The 20,684-nt window shown below is 40.6% G+C and overlaps 1 long non-coding RNA gene across 4 annotated transcripts in view; it reads left to right on the top strand.

Moving 5' to 3' along the window:
• LOC122174708 (uncharacterized) overlaps nt 1-20,684 on the top strand; it is a 105,322-nt gene that overhangs the window by 16,663 nt on the left and 67,975 nt on the right. For 3 of the 4 annotated variants that reach the window (XR_010597976.1, XR_010597973.1, XR_010597974.1), the window contains exon 4: nt 17,561-17,601. The exons of the other annotated variant lie outside the window; for it this stretch is intronic. This is a non-coding gene — a long non-coding RNA (uncharacterized LOC122174708). The remainder of the gene's footprint in view (nt 1-17,560; nt 17,602-20,684) is intronic. 4 annotated transcript variants of the gene reach the window in all.

Below are 20,684 nucleotides of genomic sequence, written 5' to 3'. Positions count from 1 at the left end.
TGTTTGATTCTCTGAGGATATAGTATCTGCCACATGTGAGTCTCTGCACTGATGGAAACTGTCTCCCTTAACAGGATTCTTAATGCCTGTTCCATTCACAATGGAACTATTCCTCTTAAAAAAGAAAAATTCAAACACCAACAAACTCAGACAAATCTTATCTGTTCCTGGAAGTCTGAAACCATGTAAGTATCCAAGCCCTAATAGACTATTGAATGCATGTTCCTGCAGACACACGATTATCTTTTTGTCGAACTTTTTGTAACTTTAATGTCACTTTGAATTAAGGACCATTCTGATGAACTATGACGTTGATGTAGAAACTTTTAGGGCTAGATTGTGCACTTGTCTTAGAGGGCTGAGTAGGGGAGTGAGTGTGGAAAGAATGAGGAGGGCCTTATCCTTGTTCAGACAAGACAGATCAGATCTTGGGTCTGGAGTTCAGTCCCTGTTTTCCAGGAACGGCTCTCATGAGCAAGTGAGCTGGGAAATGGCAGAGAAGTGTGGGCAGCAGGCAGGGCTGGCCAGTTGCAAGGGCAAAGCAAACATAGTCTTTTCAAGGGCAGTAACTTACTTTTCCCTCAGAGGAAGCATATTTTAGAATTAGTACCTCCCAGGCTTCTGCTCCTCCTCCTCAGGGCTGTGTGTAAAGGCAAATCTGGCCTTCAGACAGTGATCTATAAAATATTGCAGACCTCAAGTTCTCCTTAGTACTGGTTCTTTGTGTGTGTGTTTTCTCCCACCCAGGATCATTTATTTACTCTTCTGAACTGCCTTCAGGTGTTTAGTGAGAGAAGGTGGGTGAGGTAATCATTTATCGGACCAGCTTCGGTTGGTGAAAGAGACAAGCTTTCTAGTTACACATAGTTCAGGTCTTTAGCTAACTTGGCATCTAGTTTCTGATATCCTATTTCAGCTTGTCTTCTGGTTTGAAAACTCTGCTCTGTTAAGGAGGCACAGGAGGAGATGTATCCTAAAGCTTATAGTGTGTAAGAACAGGAACCTTTCCATCAATGGTTTCTATGTGGTTTGAATGGCTAATTTGTGGTGTCCTTCAAATGAAACAGTCCCTTCCGAGCTTGGCAGTTGGGTGATTTAATCTCATTTTACCCTTTGTTTATATGTAGCATGTAATGAATATGACTTGGTATTACAAAGCCAGGTATATGGCAAGCAACAGCCAGCAATCCTTGATTGGAAATAATCACTCATGTAGGGAGACGGATCCTCCTTTAGTGGAAAGACAAATGGGTGGGGCCAGGGTCAGTGCTGCTCTAACCACTCATTTCCTTCTTACCACCTGCAGCTAGAGTCAGAGAGCTCAGTGTAGTTTTACCTCATGCTTGTTTCACAATTTCTCTGATTTCTGTACATTAGTCAGTCAGTATCCTTATGTTTAGTGATGGCTTCCTCCTCATCCCCCCCCCCCCCCCCCGTGGGATGCCCTCACCAGGTGTTAGCTACTCTACATGAAGGACAGTGCTTATCCCCAAGAGTGACACTCAATGTTTGTGCCTCAGGGAGGGATATATTGAGGAAAGGTACTCCATCCGTACGTTTTTTGGGGGGCTGGGGGAAGGACACAGGTGGCCAGAGATTTGAGGTTGAAGCAGCATCTTCTCAAGCAAGCCATGGTCCTGCTTCAGCACCAGGGACCAATGTAGAGTATTAGACCTCTCAAAGAGCCCTGGTGCAGTCTGGGATGCCTCAACAGGGCTTGTTTTCTTGCCCAAAAGGAAGAGGGATAGTTATCCTTCAGGTCTCCTGAGGAAGGGAACCCACAGAATAAACTAGGGCTGTTTCAGAGCTCGGATAGATTCTTCTCCTTCCAGGGGAAGTTCTGACCAGCACAGTGAGTCTTCGGGTAGGTGAGATAGAACTGGGCTGTCAACCCACTCTCCGGTGCCGATGAGGGACTAGGTGGACACTGTACTGTTGATGCCATTACTACCTCAGGGGTATCCGTTGAGTCTGGTACTGATGACAGATGTCAGCACTGTCTGTTTCCACACTGACCACATATCAAGTAGCAGTGGATTTGCTGTGCTTCTCTGCTCCTGATTTGCCACTTATTGAGGAACATTCGACTGCAGTAGCATTAGCCTCTGTTCTCAGCGATCCCTAGATGGGCAACAGAAGTATCATTGTTGCGGTCACCATTGCCCGTGCCACAGCAGACTTTATGCTCAGCACAGAGAGGGTTGCTAATGCAGATGAGGTCTTCAGTACGGATGCTGCTTACAATGCAGTGTGCATCTTGTGGACCTGGTACCAACTCTTGTTTTGATACCAGTGCCTGTCCTGGGGCTAACTCTGAGCGAGATGCCAGTACTATTATTCTCAGGGCCAACAGCTGTTCCTTTGGTACCGATTGGACTGAAGTGTTGGACGTTGGATGATATGAGGTGCATGGTGGCTCATCAGGAATAGCTCCTCCAGCCCCATGACCCCACTGAGGAGTCTTCATGATCAATTTCTGAGGCAGCTCCGTCTCTTTACCTCTCATGTTTCTGTGGTTGAAGGTCACTGAAATGCAGTGGGAGTCTTTGTCAGTAGCAGGATCGGTACCATTCCCACACCAGAGACAAGGGCTCCCGGCTCGATCCTACTGCCCATCAATGCTATATCCCTACCCTCAGCGGTCTCCGTGAAATCCCTGGGAAATCCTTCATTTGGCTAAGTCCTGGTCATCTGCCCACTCTTGGGTAAGATCACCCGGGAAGTTCCCCTGCTGGAGCCACCAATCCTGCAGCCACAGAGAGATGGGGGCTCCTTCTGTGCTGGAGCAACCTGAAACCTTAGCCCCTCTGATAGCACCATCACAAGACAGTCTGCATCCATTGTCATCCTTGTTGCCAGAGGACACTGAATTACCCAATTAATCATCTCCACTGCTGGAGGACTTCAAATAGTGTCAGGACTGCCTAAGACAGATGGTGTCAGTGTTGGGTATTCAGGCAGAGTTTGTTCAAAATACTCATAAGTTAATAGATATCCTCTAGACCTTAGCTCCTGGGAGAGTTGCTCTCCCTATAAATGAAGTGATATTAGAGCCTGCTAAGTTCCTGTGAAATACCCAGTCTATGTTAATGCCCATAGCAAAACATGCTGACCATCTACTCTATGCTCATGAAGGGTTTCAAATGTTTCTTCTCACATCCATCTCCTCATTCCTTGGTTGTAACAGAGGCAAATAAGAGCAGCAGGGGAGATATAAATCTGCACCTAAAGACAGGCAAAAAGGCTGGATGTGATAGAAAGAAAAAAGTCTCATCAGCCTCTTTCTTGCAGATGTGTATTGCCAACCAGCAAGTGCTTCTGTCTAACATGACTGAACTGGGATGCTCTGTCCAAATTTGTGGCTCAGCTACCAGAATCCTTCAGGGAGGAGTAAAAGTCTTTTGTTGCAGAGGGCCGTTTAGTGGCCAAGACATCATTGCAGTCAGCCCTGGTTAATTGGATGCCTCGTCCAGGCTCATGGCCCTAACCTCATCATTACAAACCTCTGGCATAGATCCAGCCAAGTGTAGAAGACTTGCTGTTTGATAATAGTCTCTTGTTATTTGAGAAAACTGACACTGCAGTCTCTTAATGACTCCCAAGCCACTTTGCGTTCCTTGGCCACAAGGAGATGTCACTTTGGGAGCCATCAGCAGCCAATGGTGCTTTCAGAGATATTTCCATCAGTTCTCCTACGCCTTGAGACAGAAAGACTTCCCCAGAAAGGGGCATAAGTGTTTCCAGACATGCACAGAGACCCTTTGTGCACTCTCACAATTGCTGTCCCAAAAAGGTTTCAAACTGTTGAGGGAACAAAAACACTGGGGGAGAAATCTGGGCAACCCCAGGGTGAAATGAATGGCAAAATTCCCACTGAGTTTAGTAGGACGTGGGACTCACTTAATGTGTTTCAGCAGAGAATTAGATTTGAGGTGGTAAAAAATGCCAATTTATTTCCCTCAAAGCTGTTTTGGCTGGGGAAAAGAACGTTATAACAATTTTCACCAGTCTATAAATCTAACAATTAATTTGCAAGGCCTATATAACCACACACATAAAAACATAGTAAGATATTGAAGGTTAAGGACTAGATTGAAAGTGAGAGCACGCCTTGAGCATACCCTTGTGCAAATATCAGAGGGGTAGCCGTGTTAGTCTGAATCTGTAAAAAGCAACAGAGGGTCCTGTGGCACCTTTGAGACTAACAGAAGTACTGGGAGCATAAGCTTTCGTGGGTAAGAACCTCACTTCTTCAGAATCTTGCATCTGAAGAAGTGAGGTTCTTACCCACGAAAGCTTATGCTCCCAGTACTTCTGTTAGTCTCAAAGGTGCCACAGGACCCTCTGTTGCCTTGTGCAAATGCGTACTCCAATGCACACCTTTAATTCCTAACTTATGTTTGTATATTTGCATGTGGAGACCATGTAGTTCCATGTGGGGAAAGAATTTTGTGTATGCAGAAGCTGGGCATATGCAAATATCCATGCACAAATTAGAACAAGTGTCCATTAGTAATTACCTTTCAGTACCTTGCATGTAATAGTCATTTGGTTATGCATTTCTTGCAAATTATTGTACCAAAAGATCTAAAAGTTACACAAAGCATGATTATATTTAAAGTTACATAGTTGCCAACCACGTTACATGGTAATTACACTTGAAGCATGTACTTGTTCTATGACTACATGATAATTACCATGTACTTATTAAGGAGTAATTGCATGGTTATTTGAGACCCATAAAAGCACAATGTTACTCAGAGCTGGTAAAACGTTCTGTGCATATGCAATCTTTTTATGTAACTGCATGATCTGCTGGGCTTCATTTGAGAATTCAGTGGCAATATTTCAAGTTGCCCTTTCAAATGTGTATGACACATTGCACCAATAATTTCATCAGTAAATTCTTTGACCCCCATCTCCCCCTTTGAAAATAGGTTTTGTGTGTGTGTGTGTGTGTGTGTGTGTGTGTGTGTATAAACACACTTTTGGGAGTGTTTGAAGGCCTCCTTTTCCTTCGGGCTTGTCTCCGCTTACTGGGGTTTGACACATGGCGATTGTTCTACTGGGGGTTGATTTTAGTGGGTCTAGTGAAGACCCACTAAATCAACCACTGATCACTCACTTGTCGACTCTGGTACTTCACCGGAACGAGAAGCATAAGGTAAGTTTCTCCCGTCCACCCAGCTTGGTGTAGACACTGCAATAAGTCGACCTGAGGTATGTCGACTCCAGCTATGTTGTTATTGCACAACTCCAGCTACATCTTAGGCCCAGTAGCCTAGACCTGACTCTTCAACATACAATTTAAAAACTCAGTGAAAATGGTTCACTTAGCAGAAACATAGGAACAGATTATGGTATTCACATGCATGAGTAGTACCTTACTCCAAAAGTAGCTCCATTTGCTTCATGGTGTAGTGTCAAAATTCTCCTCAAACTACGTTTATAGCCATTTGAAAGGCTTGTTTTGTTGTTTAATTTTTTTGTTTTGTTTTATTTAAAAACCATGAAGGGCCAGATTTGAATACCATTATTCACATTGGCTAGTATTCAAGGTGTGATGCTCAGCATGAGTAAAGGTGTCAGAATCTGGCCCCACGTCATATATAAAGCAGTAACACTATAATAGGACCTGATCCTGCAATTTTTAAGAATCCTATGTGATCCTAAGAATGCTTTAGTGCCAACTGGCAAAGGGGTCACTCTTCTGTAACAGCAACTCCTAACACACTGCTTTCATAATATTTACCCAGAAAGAGTCCTGCAAAGTGTCTAATGGAAGCTTAGATCATACTGATCCTCCTAATGGTTTTGTGATGTATGTATGGGGGATATAAAGATGTAGGTATGTACTGGAAATATGTTTAGAATCTGTATCCCAGGTAGGGTTGACAAGCAGCCTTTGCCAGACAAAGTGATGGAATCACCTATCTGCCTAAGTCTCTGATTGGAAATGCTTTGTGTTGGCTTTACAATGCTCCAAGTGCCATTTGCATATAAAAAGTCAACAGGAAAAACAGGTTGATAAGGGATGTGTGTGTGTGTGTGTGGGGGGGGGGGGGGAATGTGAACTCAACTGGGGAGAGCACAGAGTCTGAATCCCAGGGAGTCGACCTGACTCTGGGGGGTGGGGAGGAAGAGAGCTTTAGTTTGTAAGAACCAAGGCCCCAGTCTCCTCTTTTATCTTGTGCTTGAGGGGGGTAACTGGGCAGTGCAGTTACATCCATGTAAACAGGATCTCAACCTAGCTGGATTGAAACACTGCAGAAAAGGCTTAGGTGAGGTAAGACTATGTTAGACATGGATTGTAGCCTATTAAGTTTTAATCTCTAGAAAACATATTATACTTTTATGTGTAACCTGTTTTTATTACCCTTGTTCACTTTCATAATTTTGTTTTCACTATAAAATAGATTAGAGTTGTGTTGTTACATTGGAGTGGATACCCAGCTGAATCAAACAAGCAGGTGTATTTATGCTAGAGTAGCCAACCTGGTAATTACTGAGAGTGTCCAGTGATAGGGACTGGATGCTATAGGGGAATGCTCTTCGAGGATGGTCATAGATTGGGACACACCTCCTATTAACCTGCAAAGCAAAGTAGGGTTGGTAGAGTCGTTGAAAGATTGGTGGTGTACAGGTGCTGACACCCAGCCACCACAAGACAGATTCCCTCTTGCTGAAGGCAGGGGAGGGTGGGTAACATGGGGACTCTCAGTCCTGGGAACCCTGAGAAAGTGTATGACTGCTATGGGTAGACTCACTTCAAAGGGCTTCTCATGTAAGGGTGACATGATCAGGCCCAGATCAACTGGTGTTAAGTTGGAGTAACTGAGTTGTAGAATGCTAATTTACACCGTCTGAAGATCTAGCCAATAGACTGTAGCATACTTTCAGGAACATCTATTTTTAAACATTGCATAAATGTATGGATTAGTAATTAAATATTTTCGATCTCAGCAAAAGCAGAATGGTATGTTTCTTCCCATTCATCATTTTTAAATGAATCAAAATAGAAATCCAGAGTGACTGAGGAAAACTCCTACTACAAGTCATGAGTCCATGACCACCCAGTAATGAAAGCAGGCGGGAAAAAAAAAAAAAAAAGCCACACACCATAGGAAGTGGCTACACCATCTCTGCCAGGTTTGCAATGGTAGAGATTCCCCCTACACAAGGGGAATTTTTCCAGTTGGAATCTTCAAAGTTCTCTTAGTGCCAAATAAAATCAAAGTAAAATAAAGGGTTGGGTATTAATTGTAATTACTTGGTACCCTCATAAGCTTAGACAAAAACAAAAAAACCTGTCCAATCTGCTGGAACTGAAATACAATGATTTATACATTGGTGCTGATTAGGACAGACAAACTATCATGTAGAAAAACTGTTTGCTCTTTAATAATGCTTAACTAGAAAAACATTGTTTTTCCTCTGTTCAGGATATTCAATTCAATATGGAGGCTAAGCCATGTTCACTAGAGATATAGATACTGAAATACTTTATGCTGGAACAGGTACTGCAACATGTCTATAGGTTTTATGTCTTGCTTGAATAATTTATATTTAGTTTTATTTACATGTAATACAGTTTGAGAGATGACTGTGTAATAATGGTGAACATGAAAATAATTGGATTTTAATACCAAACACACAACTTTCAAAAACATTTATTACTTGAAGATTCTTGTTATGATTGATGGCTGGATGCAATTTTACCTCACTTTTCTGAGAAACTGCTTTCCCCATTTTTTCTTTTTTTTAAAAAAATTCACAATTGTTTCAACATATTCTATTCAAGCTTCTTCAATTCAGCATACATCTTTAGTGGAAAACTGGCAGACAACTGAGGAGTGTTAAAGTATCACTTTGCAACTTTGTGTATAAGACTTCATTTTGCTACCATGACTTAGTTTACTCCTCGGGGAATTCTGCACCACTGAGCACGTGCAGAATTCATGTCTGGTGCAGAATTTTTTTCCCCCTGCAGAAAATACATTCCGCCCAAGAAGTGCTGCAGTTCTGCCTTTCGCCCACCCAAAGTTGCTGTGGTTCCAGAACAGCTGGCTGACTAGCAGTAACTGTGGCCTGCCTGTGGAGCCAGGTTAGGAGGCAGAGTGGGGCTCATGGGGCTGCTGGGGTTCAGAAGGGCTAATGAGGGGGACAGACTGGGGCACAGGCTCAAGAGCTAGTGAGGTGACAGCATTGAGCCAGGGGCTGAATGGGAGGGGGCTCCAGAGCCATACAGGGATGGGGCGGCAGTGTATGGATGTAATTTCCATTTCAGTATTAGGCCACCTTTCTTCTTTCTGGCCTGATGTAAAAAATATGCAAAACTTGGACCTGGTTGGGGGTGAGGGAGGGAGAAATGTTGTTTTAAAATATATGAAGATGTTGTAGAGCACCTTTCTAGTAAATGGTCTGCCTGGAACACCAATACACTACACTATATACCACCCTCCAGTGCTTTCTGGAGTTTCCATACATTTTACTTAGACAAAGGTTATAAAAGTAACCAAATCCTGGGTCACTTACTCCCACTGAGCAGGAATTTGTAATAACTGAATAACAGTCGAGTAAGGGCCTTTGAATTTGGCCAAGAAAGTATATAAAAATGGCAGTGTGAAAGCACAGTTCAATATCTGATGGGGTGAAAAAAATCAAGGCTTAAGTGCAGAATTGGGTTGATCAAAAACCTAATGCTTGTGCCAGAGGTGAAAGAGAAGCTTTGTATTTCTTAACCCTTCTGAAACAATTGCATCAAGATCGAATTGGTTGAGTGAAAGTTACTTCAAACATATGGTGAAAGAAAATAATGCCTATGACTCTTCAGATGCATAGAATAGGAGCTCTCTACTTCTGTTGTTTTACACATTTATAGCTAATGCAGAGACCTAAATGTGAAATCAGGGGGACAATGTGAATTTGTGACTCTCCCTGTGGGACCTAGAGTTCATAAACTAATAAAGAGATTACACTCCTTCAGAATATGTATCTTTTTCAACTTTGATAATTATGTGGATAATCTTTCATGTAAGTAATCCAAGTATAAACAAAGCTGGTTGTTAAAAATAAAAATGTTAGTATAAAAATTAAATAAAAATATTTTATGTAAAACACCATGCATGCGAGAACACAACAGCAATGGAAATTGCTGATCTGAAATGTGAAAGAAAGTTGTAGTGTTGATTGCTACATGGCATGTAGCATGAGTATCAGTGAAGGGAAAGGCAAATGAGATGTCTTTGTCCGTGGCATGTCATAGCTGGTCATCCCTAGGGTTTCTCAGATATGTTCAGTACATACCACAAGATGCTGCTTTTTTGAGGTGAACGAAGAGTTATCCAACCTCCCTGTGACAGTAAACAGCGATTCACTCAGGATGGTCGGACAGACAGGGTCAAATTAGGGATATTATGATTTTTTTACCTTATTTTGATGCGGCATTTGATAAATCTGAGAACGTCTAATCATGGAGTAATATATAAGATTATCCACTGGGACCTCTGTTTGTCAGCCTTTGTTTATGCTTTGGATAATACAGTATTCACATTTGTTGAGAAGAACAGCACTGGTGGAAGGAATAATGAGAAAACAATTTGGGGTAGCTATAAAAAGGGGAGAAACAAGGTATATTGTACATGGGAGAACCTATGGAAGAAATGCTATATATGGGCAAAACTGGGTGAGGATACTAGAGCTGGGAGGCAAACGACTTTTCCTTTCCATAAGAATGAGATTTTTTTTGAAAAATTTTCCCATCCTCAATTGGAAGGAAGTCATAATCTCAAATTTTGTGAACTGGAAATCTGAAAAATAAATTTCTGATTGTACCAAATGAAACATTTCATTTTGATGTCAACCTTCTACATTTTATTTTGCTATAAAATTAGCTTAAAACTGTAAACAGATTGTTTTGACCTAAATAAATGGAACTTTTTAGTTTAGAAAATGTCAAAAGGGACATCTTGACAATTTCAAAACTTAAAAAAAGACTCAAAATGGGAAATGTGTTGAAACAGTCTCTTTCCTACAAAGAGTTTCAGTTTTAATAGGCATTTTCTGACACAGATTTTATCCAAATGTGACCATGCTCTTCAGGGTCCAAGACAAACATCAGGGCAGATTTGAGTAGGATGCAAAGTCCACTGCATTTATTGAGGTAGTTTCCCACACCCCACCTTTGGGAAAGGATTCTATGCAACAGTCTTGTTAGGCCTCTCAGGCCTGTCCCAGACAGCACAGAGACACCAATAGTCCTTGAGTGCCAGAGGCTGTCCTAGACAGCCCCAAAAGCTGTTTTTGGGACTACTTCTTTGCTTTACTCAAAAAAACAAAACAAAAAACCCACTCAATAGTCCTGGTGCAGGCCTACCTTCTTCCAGAGGGCTCTAGCAGTCATCAGTCTCTGAAGAGGTTCTGGGCTGGTCTTTTCTTAAAGGTCTGTTCTCCTCCCTAGTCAGCCAGCTATTGAGCTGCCATCCTCCCCTTTTAACTGCCCCTTCATTACCTGACAGTGAGTGCAGGTGTAGTGGGACAGGGCTGAGTGGGCCCAGAGCACCTCATTAACTGTTGCTGGTTCAGTGTAGAGTTGGTATACTCCATCACGCTGAAAAAATCTTGACAAGTTCTAGAAAATACCGACCATGCTGGCCTCTGCCAATGTGAGTTTAAAGATAAGAAGCTAATGCTCTAATACAGCCACATCTGTAGCAACTGAGTAAACAAACAAAAGTGCATAGAACATGAATATAAACCCTTGTCTTAATAATTTACAGAGACACTCTGAAACCTTTTATTTTGCACTGTTTTTTTGTATAATAGCTCCAAATTGGATACTTCTGTTGTTGTGTATACTTTGTCCTGTTTTTCCTCCCCACTGTGAAGAAATCACTGTAAACCTTTAAAATAATAGCAGATGAATAAATGCTGCGTTACAATGGAATTATATGTTTGTAGGGGAGAAGGGGAAGTGGAGACAACATCAAAAAGAGTTGCAAAGTGTTCTGAGTTCATCATTTCACATAAAATATAAATCTTTTTGGTTATGCCTTAAAAACAAATTGTAGTACTGCATCTTGTCAGCAGTACTAGAGTTAAGTGCCTGTCAGGGCTTCCCCTTTAATATCACTGGATCACATTTTCAGTATAATACATCAGCTGTTTCAAATTGTGTTGGCCTAAATCTTAGCATACAAGTTTATGAGCCTGGATGCAGTTTTCTGTTTAAAAAATTGATTTGTCCTATTCACTGACTTGCTGAATGGCCAAAAAATGTGAAACTTTCAATATTTCAGTGACTGTTTCCAAACCGTAGATCAATAATGTCCTAGTTTAAATATATAATAAAAAATTTGGCCAGAAACTACTCAATACAGTAGAATCTCAGAGTTATGAACACCCAAGTTACAAATTGACTGGTCAACCATACACCTCATTTGGAACCGCAAGTACGCAATGAAGCAGCAGCAAAGACAAAAAAAAAAAAGGCAAATACAGTACTGTGTTAAACGTAAACTACTAAAAAAATAAAGGAAAAGTGTAAAAAAAAAAGTGACAAGATAAGAAAACGTTCTATGCTTGTTTCATTTAAATTAAGACCGTTAAAAGCAGCATTTTTCTTCTACATAGTAAAGTTTCAAAGCTGTATAAAATCAATGTTCATTTGTAAACTTTTGAAAGAACAACCAGAACATTTTGTTCCGAGTTACCAGAGTTATGAACAACTTCCGTGCCCGAGGTGTTTGGAAATCTGAGGGTCTGCTGTAGTTTGAACTATGCACCTTCTGCAAAAATATTTTAAGGCAACCAAAGATATTATTTTTTAACATGCCTGATTAAGGAACTGTGTACACATTGTTGGAAAGTTCATTATTCTTCAGCAATATTTATAACTAAATAAACAAAAAGCAGGGCTGTTTGAAAGGTCTATATAAGCCAACATAGATTTCAGAAAGGTTCCTGAATCTGGGTCAGTGGGATTTGCACAGCCCTGCATTTCATACTCAGCTCACTTTCAGTGACTCCCCAGGACTTACGCCCTCATTGTGCTACGGCCCACTAACTTCTTTCACCATTCTACCAGCATGGTCTTCAGGATCAATCCTCAATTCCGACAGGAACTTTGGGGAATAGGTTTCAGAGTAGCAGCCGTGTTAGTCTGTATCCGCAAAAAGAAGAACAGGAGGACTTGTGGCACCTTAGAGACTAACAAATTTAAATTTGTTAGTCTCTAAGGTGCCACAAGTCCTCCTGTTCTTCTTTTTGGGGAATAGGGTGCATCTGTCTATCCTCTCACTGAAATAAAGCAGCAGGATTGGGGAAACACTTCAGAGCATAGGCGCCAACTCCATACGTGATCTGGGGCTGGAGCACCCATGGAAAAAAAATAGTGGGTGCTTTGCACCCACCAGCAAAAGTTGTTTGGTGGCTGGGGGAGGTGCTTTGGGGAGGGCGGAGAGCAGCGAGCAGCAGGTGGGTGGTGCCTTGGGGGAGGGTTGGAGCGGGGCAGGAAGAGACAGAGCAAAGGCAGGGCCTTGGCGGAGGGGGCACAGTGAGGGCGGGGCCTTAGCAGAAGGAGTGGAGTGGGAGCTAAGTCTTGGGGTGGACCATCCCCGGGAAAAAAGAAAACTCAGTGCCTATGCTTCAGAGTGTTCCTTAGCTAGTGTATGCTATATCTAAAGCCAGCTCAGTAGAGCTGGTGGCTGCAGCGGAAGAGAAAAATGCTTCCCTTTTCCCACCGACCTAATGGTGGAAGGGCCAAGAGAGGGCAAAAGGGAGCCACTTCAGCCTCGGGAGAAGCCCAATGGAAGAGGGATCCCCTGAGCAAATGTAAGAGGAGGGTATCTCAGGGCAAGGAACAAATAGTATCTGAGGCCGCCAGGCAAACGTGCTTAACATTTCTGGTGTACGCTTCTGAGAAGGGACTGTGTAGATGCCAACTCTTGGGACCAAGTGCCATTTGACAGAGTGTACTACTCATCCAACAGCTCCACAGACTGATATCCTTTGGCCTGCTAAACCCAGGGTTGTGAGTTCAATTCTTGAGGGGGCCATTTAGGGATCTGGGGCAAAAATCTGTCCGGAGATTGGTCCTGCTTTGAGCAGGGGGTTGGACTAGTTGACCTCCTGAGGTCCCTTCCAACCCTATGATTCTAACTTGCTTCTTTTTGCTTTATGCTTCTCCAAGTGTTAGGGGTCTCACAACAGTAAATGAAAAGGCAATCTTAAATACCATATGGGGCATTACTGAGACACAGTAAAAACTAGTTCAGGATAGCCCTGCACAGGGGAAAGGGTGGAGGCACAAGAAGCTTCCTCACTTTTCTGCCACATGTATAGGGGCTGGTTACTATTGGAGTTCTTGTATTTTCCTAAGTACAGAACCGTTCTTTCTTAGTGCCCTCTGGGACATTAATCACCCTAAAATGGTTAGGGAGGAAGTAGGATGATGGCCCCGTTTCCCCTTCATTATCTGGTCATGCATCGGGACACATGCCTCACCCCCCAAAGCAGGGTAGCAGTGGATGTCTGCCCTATGTGCATCAGGGAGAGCTGGGCATCATGCCTTCCATTCCTCTCCCAACACAAGCTGTGGCTTAGAAGTCACAACAAAGCTTTTAATATTGTTATTTTAATACAGTTTATTCAGTTTTTGGTGCAAATTGTTATAGTATAATTCCATATTGCTTCCACTAAAATACTGAACTAATTCAATATGATGATAGTTATTACTATTAATACCAACCTAGTTTATAGCAATTGCTTTGCTTAGTTTAGGGCTTGTCTGCATGGCATCGCAAAGTGGGCTAGAGAGATGTGATTGGTAAAGAGCACTAACGTGCTGTGCTCTAATTTCACTGTATAGGCCCTGTTGGTGTGCTCTAAAAGGGACCCAGTTCACATTAACATAGTCCTGACTACGTTAATGTGAAGTAGGTACTTTCTTAGAATGCACCATTAGGTCCACATCAGGCGTTAAGAGTGCAACTTTACAAATCATACCCCCCCCAGTGCGCTTTGCTGGCACCATGTAGACAAGCCCTCAGTGGTGTTAAACCCCAGGGTAACACCTTTATAAGTACTTTTCATTGACATTAGTGGCTCACTGAGATGCACAGCATACAGTAGAAAAGTAGGGGAAAATTTAGCCCTGGCCTAAGCGAGTGCGTTTAGACCATACAATATACATGCTTTTTTGTAGGACTTCACTATTTTTTAAGACAGATGATGAGTTAATTGTGTTATAACCATTTCTAATGGAACTGCCATAGCTATAAGAATAATTTAGAATTATATGTGGCCAAGATTTTCAAAGATGAATGCCTACATGTAGGATCCTAGGGGAAGAATTTCAAAGGCACAAATAGCAGTTAGATACTTGACTCCCATCGAGTTTGAATGGAAGTTAGCCACCCAGTTGCCACGCGTACCTTTGAAATTCTCCCCCGGAAGTCCCTGTTTAGGTACCTGAACAAGTGTCCTGATTATCAATAGTGTTGTGCACCCAACAGCTCTGACTGACTTCAGTTGGGAGCTGCATAACGATCAGCAGCACCTATGAAAATCAGGTCATTTATTTAGATGCCTAAATGGGGATCTAACTTCAAGCACATATCTTCCCAAATTTTGGCTCATATTTCTAAGGCACTAAACCCCAGAGTATATAAGCGCCAGAGACATGTTCATGTTCATATTCAGGCAAGATACTTCCATAGATAAACCTCACCTTTTTTGTAGGCACATGACTTACAATTCAGCATTTTTAGTTCATTTGTAACACTGTACTTAGTCATAGCAACTGTTGTCATTAACAATAGCTTATCATATTGCTTATTTTGATGACAGGAGGTTAACTATCCAATAGACATATTCCATTCTTGTAAGGCATTTTAAAAAAAAAATTCAAAACCCCCGTGAAACTGCTGAAAACTATGTAGATGGAAAATGGCACCAAAAATCACTGCCAGGTGTATCTGAGTGTAGCTACCTTTTCTAGTCCAATTTTTGTATGCAAGGTCATCCTTCTGGTGCTACCTTAGAAACTGGCCTTATCCTATAGAGGACACTGAATGATAACACTGCAAGTCAGCTGACTGCTGTGTCACAGAGCTGCTGCTTTCTACATTATCGCAACTGCCAGAGCTCTTAGTGCTGCAGTTTTCTAGTCGCAGTGCGGCAAAGCAGACGCATAGAACTGGGCACAAAGCAACATAGGTTTTTTATTCTTCGATCTTTTTTTTATATGAGGGAAATTTACTTTTGTTAGCATAAGAGCAGACATACAGCCTGGATGTGCACATTGGCTTCTAACTTGGCAGCGTTTTCAGCTGAGCAGCTACTGCTCGGAGCCTGATACCCAAATTGCCTCTGATGAAGAACAACTGGTTTCCCACCTTGTTTACTAATAGTTTTTTATACCACGGTGATATACCTGCAAGAATAGGACAAAGGAGGCGGCACTTCTCACTGTCTGATTGGGGCCTTTGCAGCCACTTCACTGCTGAAGCTGTCTAAACGAGCCAAGGGTCACATATAATATTGGCATTATAGATCGATTGTAAGAAACTGCAGCAGTTAGAGCAAAGCTCAAACAAGAAACCAGACTCGCTGACCTAAATCAATCCCAGTCCTTCTGGATACAGGGCAGCAGTCGACTAGCAATGACACAACCAGCCATCAAGTGGAGAGTCTCTGGGATTGCAATCTGTGTCAGTTGGAGCCTGTGAGAATGAAACACTCCACTTTCGGTTATCCAATTGCTTCTTTTTTTTCCCCTTCTTTCCCTGTAAGCAGCTATTAATTGTGCTTGGTTTCTAAGTGTATATTTGTGTGGATTAGTCTGTCTGTAATGCAGTCCTTATCTGCTCTAGCTGGAAATCAGGGCACTAAGTCAGCCTGCTTTAACAGTTGTTTCTTTCTGCGTGATGCTATGCAGCTAGAATGGGTTACACTGACAACAAAGGAGGAAGCACAAAGCATCACTTTATCTTCTGGGCTGTTACAGGAACATAACTCTTTTTTTCTATATGATGCCGCCCTCTTTTTCTTTTCTGTTTTTTTTTTTAAATTCGTCTAATCGAAGAGCCTAACAGACAATCTCATGGATGTGGTTTTTAATGATTTGGAAAAGACAGCCTGTGGAGACTGTGATTTGAGACAGCAACACATTTAGGTTATTGCCAATTTGAAATACTTGGTTTGTGAAGCAGAGCCCTAAGGGACAAGCTCAGTAACTGAGAGAAAGATCGTAGATAAAGAAATAAAAATGACAAGCGTAATGGAGGTTCTGCAAAAGAGACTGTCAGAGAATCAGTTCATGGATGGCAATTTCACCAGTCTGAAACTGAATAATTCATAGAATGAAATTACCCTGCTTTCACCTTTCCATTTAAACCGGCATGATCTGAATCTCTAATAAATTTTCAAGATAAAGTAAAACGCCAATTTGAATCTGAAGAGCTTTTAAAACCAGATGCTACATTCTGAATCTTTCGATACCTTTCACAATTTTCCTGTGAGAACCGCACTTCATCACGAAGCACCATTACCAGTGAAAATTACTGTGATTACAATAGCAACAATAGAATATCATCAAATGATACCTAATTTTCCTAATTTACTAAGGCTGACAGTGTGGTTTTAATGCCCATCGTGTGTCATCATGTCTGGTATTGGATCAGTATCACACTGGAACAAAAATGTCTTAGTATATGCCTCAATCTTGGGTACTTTTAACTTTGAAAACACAGGAAAATCTATATACATTGTTAAAAATTTGCGTTGTAAGTGTGTTTTAAAGTATGAGTGATTCTCCATGATTTTGTTTAGCTCCTGAGTACTGGTTGGCATTATGTTACTAATTTGTTTATACCGTATACTTTTGCACAAAGACTGCAGCAAATGATTAACAGTGTGGAGAATCCGCACTATGAAAGCAATAGCAGTGCTTTCATAAATTAAGCCAATATGGGTTTTGTGCCTTATTTGAATAGTTAAATAGTTTTCAGGTTAAAAAGCCTTTTCTGGAATTGCTGGTCATGGTTGCGTTACTTAAATATTTGATTTTTAAAATGCCCACCATTGCCAGTAAAAACAACTGTATGTAGCACTAACAGGATATTTTCCCCTCTTCAGCAATTAAACCATGATATGTGTATGCTCTGAAAAATATGTGCTGATCATTGGAAATCTCTTACTGAAAATAACTTCTTTTAACAAGCTGGGAAACACAGTGCTTCTGAATCTGCTCTCATTACGCCTTGAGAAGCTGTTCTGGTAACAAATCTTCACTTGGGAACTGGCCATAATTTCGTACAGCGGGATGCATGACTTCTGAAACAATAGGTAGCATTTATACAGTATGTCGGTTCTGACAGTTAGGATACAGGAGAGTATTTTAACTTGTATTTTGAGATAGAGTCCTTATCATTTAATAGTAGGAGTGGGAGAGAGGCACAGAAGTTTAGAAATATGCATTCTTTACGGAGGCAGTTGTGGGTTTTTTTGGTATGTGTTTTTTGAGTTATATACCTCAGTTTTGTTTTCATTCCACCATCAGGTCTATTTTATCTTCAAAAGATATTTTCGAATGGAAAGAAGGTAAGTATTTCTACTTATTTCCATGATTGTGTAATATTTTCTATCTAATTTCATCTGGGGAAAAATGCACTTTTCTATTGTAGGTTTATATAGACAATTAGTATCTCATGGCATACTGTACAAAATATCCTCAGTATCTGTTTTTAATAAAACTAAATAAAGTAGATTTTAAAATAAAAATTGGTGTTCTTTAGTCAAAGTACATTTTTAAAAAATTGCTACACAAAAGACTTCTTTTTTTTACATTGAATGTTTGCTCTTAAACTTTATTTAATAAGGATCTACTAGATTTCATTATGAGTGTTCTTAAAACTTTGCATGGTACCATTTTGGATTTTAAGATACTGCGTTGTCCTACACTGTGTTATATCTCTGAATTTTCAGTATAGGAGTCCAGTCTGTGTTCATACTATGTGTAGAAGTGGCAGAAGGTTTTGCAGTTTGTGCTGTGGTAACAAAGGGCTTCGAAAAGGCTCTAAATATGCTTATGCAAAAGGTTTAGGTTTTTTAATATTCAGTAACTGTGATTTAGCAAACAGTTTTTCCTAGGCAGCAGATTCTTTAGCTGCTAAACTATCAGGAATTAATTAGTGTAATCAGTGATGTGAAAATCTATTTTGTGTTCTTCACTTTTAAAGTGGTATTCAGAAATTAACAAAGAAAGGTCTTTATACAGTGCAAAGACTGCTAATCTTTTGGTGAAAGTGTGAAAACTATGCTATGCTACCTTGGTAATAAAAGGCATAATATTCAAACCAAACTTTTCATGAGAGAATTAAAATAAGTATATTTTAGACTTTAGCTGCTTTATAACATATTTTACATTTGGTATGCATCTTAAAGATATAATAGATAATGTAATAAACTAGTGTAGAATATGAATTTTGCATACTGGAACATGAATAATTTTTGAAAAATTCCATACAAATATGGGTTACCACTGATATTAGTATTACAGTTGACTACTGGTAGTCCGTTGAGCCCTTCTGTTCAGATCCTTATACCATGTTCATCACAGTGGTGATGGTCTGTATAGAGTTGGGTGGTCACATGGTGCTAGCTGTCCTCATTTCCAGCTACAAAACAGTATTAAAAGATAAAAAAATGTATTTTTAGCAATGTCTTGATTTGTTCCCCTAAATTTGTATGGTCTGATCCAAAGCCTATGGAAGTCAGCTAGAAGAATCCCATTGAATTCCATGGGTTTTGGATCAGGCCCCTATTAACAATAAACGTGACTCCGATCCTCTTTGAATTGTCCCACCTTTAATCTGCCAATTGATTCCTTCTGTAGCTCCAAATCTACCTCATGCTTCAGAATAAGCAGTGCCGGTACCTGGTCCAGTCTAATATTACTTTTTTTATGTAAGCATCCGCTGTAGTTGCCAGAAGGTTGCTATGAGATGGCCACTAGGAGGGGAGGGGGTCTATGAGACACTCTGCTATAAGCACCTTATGAAAATGTTTGAGAACACTGCAAGTAAGCTATACATTTAGGTCTGCTGTATATTTAAAAATAAGCAGCCTCTAAATGTCATGTGCCTCTAAATATACTGCTGACTGTAAATGGGGGTGAGGGAGAGATACAAAACATTTCCAAAAATTAGATAAATGTTGGCATTGTTACATTATTAAAAATGGTTAAAAATATAACTATATATTCATATAGCAATGGCAACTATAGCAATAATATTTGTATGGTTGTATAAGCAATTAATAAAATGCAGCCAAAACTGAAGTATGCTGACATTGAGTAATATAATGACTGGAAGGTAGCTAATGTAACGCCAATATTTAAAAAGGGCTCTAGAGGTGATCCCGGCAATTACAGACCGGTAAGTCTAACGTCAGTACCGGGCAAATTAGTTAAAACAATAGTAAAGAATAAAATTGTCAGACACATAGAAGAATACAACTTGTGGGCAAAAGTCAACATGATTTCTGTAAAGGGAAATCATGTCTTACTAATCTATTAGAGTTCTTTGAAGGGGTCAACAAACATGTGGACAAGGGGGATCCAGTGGACTTAGATTTCCAGAAAGCCTTTGACAAGGTCCTTCCTTCACCAAAGGCTCTTACGTAAATTAAGTTGTCATGGGATAAGAGGGGAGATCGTTTCATGGATTGAGAACTGGTTAAAAGACAGGGAACAAAGTGTAGGAATAAATGGTAAATTTTCAGAATGGAGAGGGGTAACTAGTGGTGTTCCCCAAGGTTCAGTCTTAGGACCAATACTATTCAACTTATTAATAAATGATCTGGAGAAAGGGGTAAACAGTGAAGTGGCAAAGTTTGCAGATGATACTAAACTGCTCAAGATAGTTAAGACCAAAACAGACTGTGAAGAACTTCAAAAAGATCTCACAAAATTAAGTGATTGGGCAACCAAATGGCAAATGAAATTTAATGTGGATAAATGTAAAGTAATGCACATTGGAAAAAATAACCCCAACTATACATACAATATGATGGGAGCTAATTTAGCTACAACTAATCAGGAAAGAGATCTTGGAATCATCGTGGATAGTTCTCTGAAGATGTCCACGCAGTGTGCAGCGGCAGTCAAAAAAGCAAACAGGATGTTAGGAATCATTCAAAAAGGGATAGAGAATAAGATGGAGAATATCTTATTGCCCTTATATAAATCCATGGTACGCCCACATCTTGAATACTGCGTACAGATGTGGTCTCCTTATCTCAAAAAAGATATACTAGCATTAGAAAAAGTTCATAAAAGGGCAACTAAAATGATTAGGGGTTTGGAATGGGTCCCATATGAGGAGAGATTAAAGAGGCTAGGACTTTTCAGTTTGGAAAAGAGGAGACTAAGGGGGGATATGATAGAGGTATATAAAATCATGAGTGATGTGGAGAGAGTGAATAAGGAAAAGTTATTTACTTGTTCCCATAATATAAGAACTAGGGGTCACCAAATGAAATTAATGGACAGCAGGTATAAAACAAATAAAAGTAAGTTCTTCTCCACACAGCACACAGTCAACTTGTGGAACTCCTTGCCTGAGGAGGTTGTGAAGAGTTTAAAAGAGAAGTAGATAAATTCATGGAGGTTAAGTCCATTAATG

The sequence above is a fragment of the Chrysemys picta genome, chromosome 2, assembly GCF_011386835.1.
Source record: "Chrysemys picta bellii isolate R12L10 chromosome 2, ASM1138683v2, whole genome shotgun sequence".
Lineage (NCBI taxonomy): Eukaryota > Metazoa > Chordata > Testudines > Emydidae > Chrysemys > Chrysemys picta.
The sequence above is the reverse complement of the archived record's forward strand: the minus strand, read 5'-3'. Positions and strand labels throughout refer to the sequence as shown.